The following is a 13,596-nucleotide window of genomic DNA, read 5'->3' as shown; positions in this document are numbered from 1 at the left end:
TCTGGTTTCGGTACCACAAACATTGTGGAATAGTAACCCCGTCCCTGTTGAAGGAGGGGAACTTTGATTATCACCTGCTGGAGGTACAGCTTGTGAATTGCCGCCAGTACTACCTCCCTTTCCTTGGGAGTAGCTGAGAAGGCTGATTTGAGGTAACGGCGAGGGGGAGACGTCTCGAACTCCAGCTTGTATCCCTGAGATACCACTTGTAGAACCCAGAGATCCACCTGTGAGCGAACCCACTGGTCGCTGAAGTTCCAGAGACGGGCCCCCACCGCACCTGGCTCCACCTGTGGAGCCCCAGCGTCATGCGGTGGACTTAGTGGAAGCAGGGGAGGATTTTTGTTCCTGGGAACTGGCTGCCTGGTGCAGCTTTTTCCCTCTACCCCTGCCTCTGGGCAGAAATGACGCGCCTCTGACCCGCTTGCCTTTCTGGGGCCGAAAGGACTGTACTTGATAATACGGTGCTTTCTTAGGCTGTGAGGGAACCTGAGGTAAAAAAGTCGACTTCCCAGCTGTTGCTGTGGACACGAGGTCCGAGAGACCGTCCCCAAACAATTCCTCACCCTTATAAGGCAAAACTTCCATGTGCCTTTTAGAATCAGCATCACCTGTCCACTGCCGAGTCCATAATACTCTCCTGGCAGAAATGGACATTGCATTAATTCTAGATGCCAGCCGGCAAATGTCCCTCTGTGTATCCCTCATATATAAGACTACGTCTTTAATATGCTCTATGGTTAGCAAAATAGTATCCCTGTCAAGGGAATCAATGTTATCTGACAGGGAATCAGACCATGCTGCTGCAGCACTACACATCCATGCTGAAGCAATAGCAGGTCTCAGTATAGTACCTGAGTGTGTATACACAGACTTCAGGATAGCCTCCTGCTTTCTATCTGCAGGCTCCTTTAAGGCGGCCGTATCCTGAGACGGCAGTGCCACCTTTTTTGATAAGCGTGTGAGCGCCTTGTCCACCCTAGGGGATGTCTCCCAGCGTAACCTATCCGTTGGCGGGAAAGGGTACGCCATTAGTAACCGCTTAGAAATCACTAATTTCTTATCTGGGGAACACCACGCTTCTTCACACAATTCATTTAACTCATCAGATGGGGGAAAAGTCACTGGTTGCTTTTTCTCCCCAAACATAATACCCTTTTTTGTGGTAACCGGGTTAATGTCAGAAATGTGCAACACATTTTTCATAGCCGTAATCATGCATCGGATGGCCCTTGTGGATTGTACATTTGTCTCATCCTCGTCGACACTGGAGTCAGACTCCGTGTCGACATCTGTGTCTGCCATCTGAGGTAGCGGGCGTTTTTGAGCCCCTGATGGCCTCTGAGACGCTTGGGCAGGCGCGGGCTGAGATGCCGGCTGTCCCAAAGCTGTTACATCATCGAACCTTTTATGCAAGGAGTTGACACTGTCGGTTAATACCTTCCACATATCCATCCACTCTGGTGTCGGCCCCGCAGGGGGCGACATCACACTTATCGGCTCCTGCTCCGCCTCCACGTAAGGGTCCTCATCAAACATGTCGACACAGCCGTACCGACACACCGCGCACACACACAGGGAATGCTCTGACTGAGGACAGGACCCCACAAAGTCCTTTGGGGAGACAGAGAGAGAGTATGCCAGCACACACCAGAGCGCTATATAACAGAGGAATTTACACTAATACAAAGTGAATTTTCCCCCAATAGCTGCTTATATTACCTTTTGCGCCTAAATTTATGTGCCCCCCCCTCTCTTTTTTACCCTTTCCGTAGTGTATACTGCAGGGGAGAGCCTGGGGAGCGTCCTTTCAGCGGAGCTGTGAAGAGAAAATGGCGCTGGCTGTGCTGAGGAAGATAGCCCCGCCCCTTCAGCGGCGGGCTTCTCCCGCTTTTTTAATAATATTTATGGCGGGGGATTAGGCACATATACAGTTTAGACCTGTATTATGTGCATTTTGCCAAGTAAGGTATACAAATTGCAGCCCAGGGCGCCCCCCCCAGCGCCCTGCACCCACCAGTGACCGGAGCGTGTGGTGTGCTGTGGGAGCAATGGCGCACAGCTGCAGTGCTGTGCGCTACCTTATTGAAGACCGGAGTCTTCAGCCGCCGATTTTCTCTGGAATCTTCCGTCTTCTGGCTCTGCAAGGGGGACGGCGGCGCGGCTCCAGGAACGGACGAACGAGGTCGGGCCCTGTGTTCGATCCCTCTGGAGCTAATGGTGTCCAGTAGCCTTAGAAGCACAAGCTAGCTGCAAGCAGGTAGGTTTGCTTCTCTCCCCTAAGTCCCACGTAGCAGTGAGTCTGTTGCCAGCAGATCTCACTGAAAATAAAAAACCTAACAAATACTTTCTTTTCTAGTAAGCTCAGGAGAGCCCACTAGGTGCATCCAGCTCTGGCCGGGCACAGATTCTAACTGAGGTCTGGAGGAGGGGCATAGAGGGAGGAGCCAGTGCACACCATATATAGTACCTAATCTTTCTTTTAAGAGTGCCCAGTCTCCTGCGGAGCCCGTCTATTCCCCATGGTCCTTACGGAGTACCCAGTATCCACTAGGACGTCAGAGAAAGTCCCGTTTGGGCTCCCAAAGAGTCAGTTTTTGCTCTTTTCAACTCACCACCCATGGGGGGAAGGGGGGGGGGGGGGTGCAAGCTGAAATGCAGACACACAATTGGATTGCTCCGTTGGGCACCATCAACTGGCTGTCGGGGTTGCAAACAATTGAATCTCGCCCTAAAACCTACTGCTCTTTGATGGAATGCGAACACGTATTGCAAAATTCTGCCAGTTACTGATGTAACAGGGGACTGATCCTGGCAATAGTCAGTGTGGAGTTCTCTGCCTTTCATGCTTGATATTGAAGACTCAGAAAAGCTTTCAGGAAGTATAGAAGATGGAAAATTCTGCAACCCGGCGCATTTGGGGTGTGACATGCGTGATAAGTAATGAGCATTCATTGCACTTTCGTCCATTGACAAACAATTGGAAATTGACGGTCAGATGCCCATAGACAAATGAATTCCCCCTCTGTCCTGTAAGCAATTAGATATTTCTACAGAAGATTCCTGGATCATGGAATCCAATTTTTCTCCAAATAGGAAAAGCCCTTCATTTATGATATTAGTCAAGCTACAGTTGTAGCCAACCTCATCTTTGCCACTAGACACGACAGGGTGTGACCATTCGCATCCGTATTCAGACAACGCAATCTCTATGGGCTGCAGGTGCAAATTAGTCGCACATGCCCATTTGCAAACATGCTCTTTACAGCAAACTGATCGCAGGTGCGTATAGGAATTCATACCACTTTGCATAATTCCTAAAGGTCTTATTACTTGTTTACCTTGTAAAGAAAATCCATCTGAAGCGCTACTCTCAATTTTAGCAAGGGCTTTGGGTCCTGAGAAACAACGCTTTTTAATCACTTATCTGGCAAATATTTATTTTCAAAATATGATTGAAATAGGTCCCGAACATCTATTTAAAACCTATCCAACAGCAGTGTTTACACAAAGGTAACTGTTGTCAAGACCGGGCGTGAAGTTGTTAGAGCGGCTTTTTCTTTTATGCGTTTAAGACGCATAGAAAAGAGCTAAAAAAATAAAATAAAAAGACAATATAAAATAATAAGCGCTTGTGGCTGTAAAAATGACAGCCACACCATTTCTACAGTGGCCCGGCTCCTGCCGCACCAAACAAAAAACTGAATTCCCTGAGCAAGGAGGCGGGGTTATAGGGAGGCTGGACTTTTGCATTCTGGGAGCTCAAAAGCTTTCAACCGTTTGGTGGCCATTCCTCTGACACCACCTACTACCCAAGGTAGAGCCTGTGGACCCTGAATGAGAAAAACTATTTTGAAACACAGTATACCATAAAAATTGCAATTTGTGTGGTGGTTATCATTATTATCGATATTTCAAAGTGTCGATCTCAGTCGATATATCAAAAACATAAATACATCTATATCAGGACACCAGCAGTAACTGGCACACACTGGAGGAGAATCCAGAGGTGCAGAGGAGCTAACCAGTCCCTCTGAGATTGGTGACCATGCTCGGCAGGTGGTTAAAAGAATTCTCCATTTTCCTATCCATAAGGTCAATAAGCATTAGACAGATGTCTCTTTAGCTGTGCCTACTCTTTCAATATTAATCTTTACTATTTTAAATACATGACTCCTCCCTCTCATTCAAACCACACATTCAGCACCTCTCTCAAACATGTGATTTTCATCTTAAAAATATTTCCAGGATCAGACCTTTTCTCACCCAGGATGCCACTAAGACCCTTATCCACTCATTGGTCATCTCCAGACCGGACTACTGCAATATTTTCCTATCTGGCATACCTGATAAACGCCTCTCTTCACTCCAATCTATCCTCAATGCTGCTCCTGCCCGGCTCATCTTTCCCACCAAACGTTCTACGTCCACCTCCTTTCTCTTACAAGCTCTTTACAGACTCCCCTTCAGAATCAGATTCATGCTTCTCACATCACTTACAAAGCTCTCATCCACTCCTCTCCCATTTACATCTCCGACCTTATCTCCCTTTACACTCCCATCCGTCCTCTTTGCTCTGCTAATGCATGCTGCCTCTCCAGCCTACTGATTACCTACGTCCACTCCTACATCCAATACTTTGCATGTGATGCTCACTTTGTGGAATTATCTACCTGTCCCCCTCAGACCCTCCACAAAACTTCAAATGGGCTCTCAAGACACACTTCTTCTTTAAACACTCATCCTAAGTGCCCACCACTTTAGAATGTAAGCTCTCACAAGCAGGGCCCTCTTCCCTCATGTGCTTTTCCTTCTCTTACTTAAACTATCTTCTATTCCATACTTCTTTCGACGGCACCAAGGTGGTCATTCCAAGTTGTTAGCTCGTTGCCGATTTTCGCTATGCTGCAATTTGTTGCTAAATGCGCATGGTACGCAGAGCGCATGCGCTAAGTTATTTTACACAAAACTTAGCAGATTTGCTGGTGTTCATGCGGCGCTCTTCAGTCGCACTGCTGATCTGTGAATGATTGACAGGAAAGGGGCGTTTCTGGGTGGTAACTGAGCGTTTTCCGGGAGTGTGCTAAAAAACGCAGGCGTGTCAGGGAAAAACGTGGGAGTGTCTAGTCGAACGCAGGGCGTGTTTGTGACGTCAAACCAGGAACTAAACGGACCGAGCTGATCGCAATCTAGGAGTAGGTCTGGAGCTACTCAGAAACTGCAAGAAAATATTTAGTAGCAGTTCTGCTAATCTTTCGTTCGCTATTCTGCTAAGCTAAGATACACTCCCAGAGGGCGGCAGCCTAGCGTTTGCAAAGCTGCTAAAAGCAGCTAGCGAGCGAACAACTTGGAATGACCACCCAAATCCCTTGGGTTTCTGCCACCCTGATACTTATTTCAGTGTCGTTTGCTGATGCAGCTATGTTTATATACCCTGTACTTGTCCTATATTGCCTTGAACTGAAAGTCACTCTTTTCGTGTTTTGCTTACTTGTTTATGTACTCTGTAATCGTGCATTGCGGATCCCATGTGACGCCATAGAAATAAAGGATAATAATAATCACTGGATATACAGGGAATAGCTTGTTTATGGAGAAACAGATATTTATTCAGAAACATCCGTTATGATTTAATTTATCCCCCAAGATTTACCTATGTAATTTAATAGAACATAAGCATTATACAAAGTAAATTTCCTTAGCGTTTCTTCATTTCTGGTAAAATCCTCACAAGAGGAATTCTCCACAGTACCTGAAGAATCCCATAATTACAATTATCATCCAAACCTGTCCTACTGTAGCTGCGCGGACTCTGGGCATACAGGGGCTAATTCAGACCTGATCGCCAGGCTGCATTTTTCGTACGGGCAATCAGGTCTAAACTGCGCATGCGTCACAATGAGCAGGCACGTCGCATGGGTACAAAGCGGTTCGCCGCTCAGCGATGGGTTTGTGCAAAGGATCCGTTCGCACGGGCATTCGCAAGGAGACTGACAGGAAGAAGGCGTTTGTGGGTGTCAACTGACCATTTTCTGGGAGTGGTTGGAAAAACGCAGGCGTTCCCAAGCATTTGCAGGGAGGGTTCCTGACGTCAAGTCCAGTCCCGGACGGTTTGAAGTGTTCGTAGCGGCTGAGTAAGTCCTGGGCAGCGCATAGACTGCAAAAAATCAGTTTGTACAGCTCTGCTACACATGCGATCGCACACTTGCAAAGCGAAAATACTGTATACTCCCCTATAGGCGGCGACTATGCGAATGCATGACTGCAAAAAAAACCTACTGAGCGATCAGGTCTGAATTAGCCCCATAATGTAATGCTGGTGTAGACACATGCGCAGAAGCCCTCCTGCATCCCAAAGTGGTTTATCTGAATCCGAACAATCACAATTGCAAACAGACTGATGAAGTTTATGGGGTCTATTCATGAAGCAGTAAAGAAAGTAGAGTAGTGAGCCAGTTTAGAAGTTGCCCATAGCAAACAATCAGCTGCTACGTGTAATTTTATCAAATGCACTTGATAAATGTTACGTCAAACCATACTGGTTGCCATTGGCAACTTATCCACTGGCTCACTTCTCCATTCTTTCCACTACTTCATGAAATGGGCAGTACGGATGGTGTAATGGTTAGCATTACTGCCTCACAGCACTGAGGACATGGGCTTGATTTCCACAATGGCCCTAACTGTGTGGAGTTTGTATATTCTCCCCATGCTTGTGTGGGGTTCCTTCGGTTTCCTCCCACAATCCAAAAATATACTGGTATACTAACTGCCTTCCAACAAAATGAACCCTAGCGTGAATGCGTGTGCGTGTACACGTGGTAGGAAATATAGACTGTAAGCTCCACTGGGGCAGGGACTAGTGTGAACGGCCAAACATTCTCTGCAAAGCGCTGCAGAATGTGTGTGCGCAACACAAATAACTGGTAATAAATAATAATTTAATAGACCCCTATGTCTCCTATACAGCACATCAGACTATTTGCTAAAAGATACCCCTTTCACACTGCACAAATAACCTGGTTTCGACCCGGTATATTGCCAGGTCGACGCGGGTCACTGTGCGGTATGAAAGGGGCCATGGACAAATTCCCGGGTCGCCTGACCTGGTAATTCAACCCGGGTTATAAGAAGGGTTATTCCCGGGTCAGGCACAGTGTGAACGGGTTAACAGAGTCGATGCGACCCTGGTACCCGGTCACAGAATAGGGAGAGGCGGTGCGGAGATGATCTCATCTCCAGCGCCGCCCCCGGATGTCAAGCCGACCCGGCATATTGGGATTGCGGTGTGTAGGTCCCATCCGGGAAGGACCCGTTTCCAATTACAGGCTGGGACCCGGCATTGCGATCTGAAAGCGGTATTAGTTCCTCCTGCACGTTTAGTTTAAATCCTTTAAGATATTTTATTTTGCTTGTTAGCTAATCAGAATTTTATCTGTGTGCCTGACAATAAAAATGAAGGCACATCACAGCATTGTGAAGATGACGACTGAAGTTACCCAACATTTCAGAAACAAATACTGCCAACAGAAAGCAGCTGCATAAACAGGATTAGGCTGAATGGAAGTATGAACATGCTGGTGTTGTGGAAGGTTTTTTGTAACACAAAGTAAAATTGTAATATTTTATTGTTGATCACTCAAGAGTGTAACTACTGTACAGCCACTGTACTGTGTAGGTGTACTTTCAAGGGAATCTTTGTATCTCTGTACAATAGCAGACTGCAGTGCACAGGTAACCAGCCCATCATTGGCTAGTATGCAGTAGCGGATCTTGCCACGGGCAAGCAGTACTTTTGCCCGGGGCGCCGGCGCCATCCGGAGGGCGCCGCACCATGGCAAGATCCGCCACTGTGCCCTCCGCAGTGCCCCCCGCTTTAAAGGGAACCAGACGCTAAGCGTCTAGTTTCCCTTCATGGAGAAGACCTTTGCTATGCGGTGCGCGATGACGTCATCGCGCACCGCACAGCATAGTGGCACAGACACTAGGGGTCATAATTGACCTCTAGTGTCTATGCTGTGCTATGGGAGAGACGTAATGACGTCTCTCCCATAGATCCGAGGACAGACACAACCATCCGAGGACAGGAGAAGAGCGGCACCGGCGGAGGAGGAGGTCTGGAATCAGGAGCGGGGATTGTAAGTATACTTTTATTTATTTTTTCAGCTGCGCTACAGGGGGCACAAATGGGGGAGTAACTGACCACGCCCCCATATGAAGCCACGCCCCTATTTTTGCCCGGGGCGCCACAAGGGCAAGATCCGGCCCTGCTAGTATGTCCCTGGGACGAAAGGAAATGTATAGCACCCAGATGTGATGGGGAGATAGGGGGAAATGATCACTAGCTGCCTAGCCAGGGGAAGAAGAGGAGCACCATTATATATCATCCACATGATCTTTCTTTTTTTCTTTTTCTTTTTATCCTAATACCTATCTCTATCGATGTAGAAAGGTGCAAACCCATTGTAATGGCTGCTACGAGTACTGATGTAAGAAAATAGTACAAGCCTTGTATGAAAGGGTCTGACTGATGAATTGTGGTGTAGATTGCTTCTCGCGGCACACTGCTTCCGCACAGTCAAGTACAGGGAGAATAAAGGAACTGGTGTTTGGATAGACAGATGTGTAAATCAAAGGTGAATAGTATTATTTTATGATGTGCAATACAAACTTTATTTTTGTTAAAAAAACCCTGATAAGGATATATAAAATAAATACATGTGCTACTAAATGAATATAAACAAAATCTGGATAGATTTAACCACACCCTTTATAGGGTGAAAAAAAATGTTATGGAAATAGTACCATGTCCCAAAGAGCTTTACAGTCACAATAGGAAACATGAGATGAAGAGTTATGATCCTAGTTACAATTTGTATTGCTTCATTTTTGTTATAAAAAGACTGATTGCCTGGTGTGTACACACGGTGAGATCCTTGCTATGCCCGATTTTCACTTTGCGATTTCCCCTGAACTCCCCGGAGCCCAGCACCACCGATTTTGACTAACTTTTCTTGAGATATGGACTATGTGTGCTTACGATTTTGGCTTATGTGAGATGTAATTGACATGTGAGATGAACTAGATAGTACACCGATCTAGCAAAGATAGACTTGCCTGCCCAGTCTATCTTTTCTTGCGATACTGACCTAGCGGGACCGTGCCTCAGGATCGAATAGGGATCGCCAGTGTCATAACACCTTGCGATTTGCACTAACTTTTCTTGCGATTTTGACTATAGTTCGAAAGAAAAAAAATCTCACCGTGTGTACACACCATAACTCCAGAAATGTGCAGTATTCATGCACTATCAACAAGATAATAGAAAGTAAAAAGAAAAAACAAAAGTGGGCCGGATGACAAGTACGTGAAAGGTCATAGCCACAATGTATCTAGTCCTGACATCTGTAGTGATAACTGCCACTCACCCTATATTTGACATAAGCCAGTCAAGCGGGCACTACACACAAACAGTAAACACTTTTCTTTGCTCCTATAACAAACGTTGTAAAACGCAGAAGAAACAAAACAAGTTAATGTTTAAACAGCCAGCAAATCTCAATAAATGCAACTAAATAAACGCTCATTGTTTATAGTTAAGTATAAAAAGGGTCACTACCCAACGAATTACAACAGGTCACGGTCTCCAAACAGAATGCATAAATATTTTAAAATAAATAAATAAATGTTATACAGCATTTTTAAATGGCTTCAAAGAAAAAAATATACATTATTAATGTGCATTAACAAAATATGCAGGCAGCAGTTTATACCACTTTTTTTTTAAATAAAAACAGAAAATAAAATACAAGTTTAAGTAGAACGTGACTATAACATTTGACAAAGCACAACGTATTCTCAATCAGTGGTGTAAGTATTCAGACTATCAGGTTTATAAGATCACGGCTTGCCTTATCACAAAGGCACAGACGCATAGTCTGGTGCACAAACCATGTTTTAATAATTAAATTGAAGCAGAGCATTTTATTTGAGAAGCCCAATAGCTTTAATTGCCGGCACCGAAACCCCAGGAGCGGACTGCACTCTTTATACAATGCCCCAACCCCTCTCCCGCTCAACAGGTATCCTATAACTCACCACAGACGTCCCCAGCATTTCCCAAACCAGTCACTTCCTACAAATGTCCTTTTGCACATTTCCTCTGGCTAGGGATGGCATGTAACAGTCATGTAGCATGCATGTCACTCAGTCCTGGCACTGAGCAGCAAAAAGGAAAAAATGTAAACGCTTAATCCCTCCTAACACATCTGTTAGTAAGCAGGACCCCTCTCCTCTGTGGGGACTGCAGGCAGCAGCAGCTCTCTGAATCCCAGGGAGAGGAGGGGAGAACAGGGCAAGCTCACTGAGCCCTCCCTCCCCTGTCCTTATGCTGGGCCATTGATTGAGAGGGTTTCCCCAGCACAGCAGCAGACACCTCACACAGTGCAGGAGGCTCATATAGACACAGGGTCATGTGGGGAAGGACACAACACACTGACATACTGCATGCATCCATGGGGGGGGCTGCAGATAGTGTAAAAAAAATAATAATAAAACACATACATACACATATATATATATATATATATATATATATATATATATATATATATATACACACATACACACACACATCTGCTGCATTGCCGCTGCACACAGGACAAGGACATGCATGTGCACATGACAGAGCTGCAGGCACATGGGTGCACACTTACCTGGCACACACTGACAGCAGGGATCACACACACACACACACACACACACGTGTAAGGTAAGTGTCCGCACATGCAACACATGACAGCACACACTGCTCCCCTCACATGTTCCCGGCTCCTCCTCTCCGGCCAGGCTGCAGCGGGACACAAATCACAGCCACACTGACCGGTGACAGCCACTCACCTCTCTCCCGCACCGGCGTCTGCTCCCCGCCCGCCAGTGGTGTGAGGGGATAAGGGGCGATGCTGAGCTCCGGCTCTGCCGCTAGACGTCTCTCACACACTCGGGCTCCGTCACCTAACGGGAGGAGGAGGGACGGGACCGTACATGGGAAACGCGCCCTCTTGTTCTTCTTTTGCCACCGAACTCCGCGAGCGCGGCCGGCGTCAGAAGCAGCATAGTGTGTGTGGTCGGGAACGCGCAAGCCGGCGGCGCGCGGCCATGTGACGGTAGCGGGGAGAGAGGGAGCGCGCCGCCTGTCTGTGTCACAGTCACTCGCTCACAGTGGTGGGCGTGCACGCGTACCTGCTGCTGGTGGCCGCTGACGTCACCCGGCTCAGTCTGAGTCAGTCAGTGTGTGTAGTATACTACTGCTGCTGCGACGTCACACAGCTGTGCGGTGACAGGAGCGTAACCGCCTGTGTGACTCCTCCCCCTGCCTCTCGCGCTCCTCCTCTCTGTCTGACAACCTTACCCAAGGTGTCAGGCATTGCTGCTGACTCTGAAGCCTGTGCCTTCTGGGGAAGGAGGTGGGAGAGCGTCGCTGCGGCCCAGGCTAGTTGTTAGTGAAAGTTATGATGACGGCTTCTGGCTGTGTGCACAGTTATTACAGGAGCACCTAATACAGGAGCCTGTGATATGGTTGCTGCCAGCTTGGCACAGTGGCCCTCTCTAGCTGTTGTGGAACTACAAAGCTCAGCATGCTGCATTGTTCAGAACTGTACATATAGACATTCCCAGACATAACCCCAAACTTACATTAAAGCCAGACACATTTCTGCCTGTGCTCAGCTGCTACCAGTAAGGATGCCAGTGCAGAATTTTACTTTTAATGCAAATTAATCATTTAACTTTTTTTTCGCTGCTCAGAGATATCAGCCCCAGTAGGGGACCCGGAACATGTTTCACGCCGCTAGCGCTCTTGCCTATAGAGTCTGGTGCCTCAGGCACAGGCCCATACACCGACTCCCCTGCAAAGCTGACAAAATAATCAGCACAGGCTTCTCGCTTGCTTCAGAGGCGATGTCATTATTTTTAGACCGCTTAGTTGCTTCTGGCTTTTGCCAGATCTGAGGTCTAGCCCCTATGGCAGCAACCGGGGAGCGAGACGCGGAATAGTGACTTGGTGTGGTTGGTGGGCATGCCCGCAGAACTGTAGAGAAAGGCAACAGAAGTGTTTCTTTCCAGCGACTGGAGATTGCAGAGTGTGTATTCTGTAAGCTTGTATTTCACGTAATCTGTTGTATAACAAATCTGCAAACCTTTTGTCTAACATTGTAACCTGCAGCTTACCTTGCTTCTGCTTAAGGGTGACAGCTGGAGAGATCGTCACCTCACTTTCAGTGTTATATTTTACTGAGACGTATATGTGAACCACTGTTTCCTGCCCTGCTATCTGATAGTGCAAAGCCCATTGCACTGGACACAGTTGCCTGTTGAACAACTCCCCACTTTTACAGCTTCCTCTTCACAACATGTTCCAAAGTAAAGGTTTCGCTCATCCGATGATAGGAGCTGGCACTTCCAGCCTGGTCATCAAAGCATTTAAAGTAAATTCTATGTAAAACTTAATGGAACCAGTTCTAGTTGTTCACATCATAGAAGCTGGACCTATAGATTCCTGTCTGCACCTATAGATACAATAAAGCCTCTATCTAACAGTGGGCCTGATTCAGATTTGTACAGTATTTCACAGCTGCAGGGAAGCAGCTGTGCAATACCATGCAACTAATATGCAAATGCAGTAGGAGGCATCTGTAGCAAATAGACGCCTCCTGCCAGCATCTGCGATCCGGGTGCTGCAATCAGGTGATGGTCTCAACCAGTCTGTGTAGGCCAGGGGCGGATTGGGAACAAAAAGCGGCCCTGGAAAAATTTGTACTAGTGGCCCCACTTGGGCAGCACCAGAGGTGTAAGGTCTAGCCATGGGCCATGGCAGCAGCACCCTCCCCGCCAAGACTTTCCAGATAGTGGGCATGTCCAACATCAAGGGGGAAGTTAAAAAGAAATTAAATTAAATATTATGAGCACATTATATGATACACCTTCAGAATTTAGGAAACTATATAATTCTTTAGAAAGATATATTTTCTTGCTTATTACACCAACCGTATCCCAATCACTATTCACTCAATCTTATATGTCAGCCAAGCAGGCAGACAGAGCATACACTTGATCATCTGCAATCACAGGCTAAGTGGCAAAGTCCTTTTCATATATGCAAATTGTTTGGCATCTTATTCATTATGTCTATAAATAGGACCACATGAAATCAAACAAAACAGGCCCCACAGGTGCGCCGGCCCACCGGGAATCTTCCCTGTAAACCCTATGGCCAATCCGCCTCTGGTGTAGGCTAAAGCTTACTCAGACTGGATACTGGACCTGGCCAGCTGAGTCCAGGAAGTCTGTGTCTGACGACACAAAGTCTGGTGCCTGGCGCCCTCAAAACTTCAAACAGTCCCTGCCCTCGCTACACTCTCCAAATGCAGCAGCATGTCAATCATCGACTGCGAGCGGACACGGAGGACCTATTCTGCACATGCGCAGTTTCCTAAACATTGGCTTTGTACAGTATGTAAACCATCGGGTTTGCATACAAATCCGAATCAGGACCAGTGTCTGGACATTTTCGCCCAATAATGGGCAACAGTATAGATA

The 13,596-nt window shown here is 46.9% G+C and overlaps 1 protein-coding gene across 3 annotated transcripts in view; it reads right to left on the bottom strand.

Annotated features, from left to right (window-relative positions):
• The window catches only part of PALS2 (protein associated with LIN7 2, MAGUK p55 family member), a 315,351-nt gene extending 304,022 nt beyond the window's left edge, over positions 1-11,329 (bottom strand). The window contains exon 1 of one of the 3 annotated variants that reach the window (XM_063921695.1): positions 11,242-11,329. The gene's annotated coding sequence lies outside the window, so the exon portion shown is untranslated. The other 2 variants (XM_063921694.1, XM_063921698.1) reach the window with 2 other exon arrangements.
• Between the last annotated feature and the right edge of the window lie 2,267 nt (positions 11,330-13,596).

The sequence above is a fragment of the Pseudophryne corroboree genome, chromosome 5 (genome assembly GCF_028390025.1).
Source record: "Pseudophryne corroboree isolate aPseCor3 chromosome 5, aPseCor3.hap2, whole genome shotgun sequence".
Taxonomy (NCBI): Eukaryota; Metazoa; Chordata; class Amphibia; order Anura; family Myobatrachidae; genus Pseudophryne; species Pseudophryne corroboree.
The sequence above is the reverse complement of the archived record's forward strand: the minus strand, read 5'-3'. Positions and strand labels throughout refer to the sequence as shown.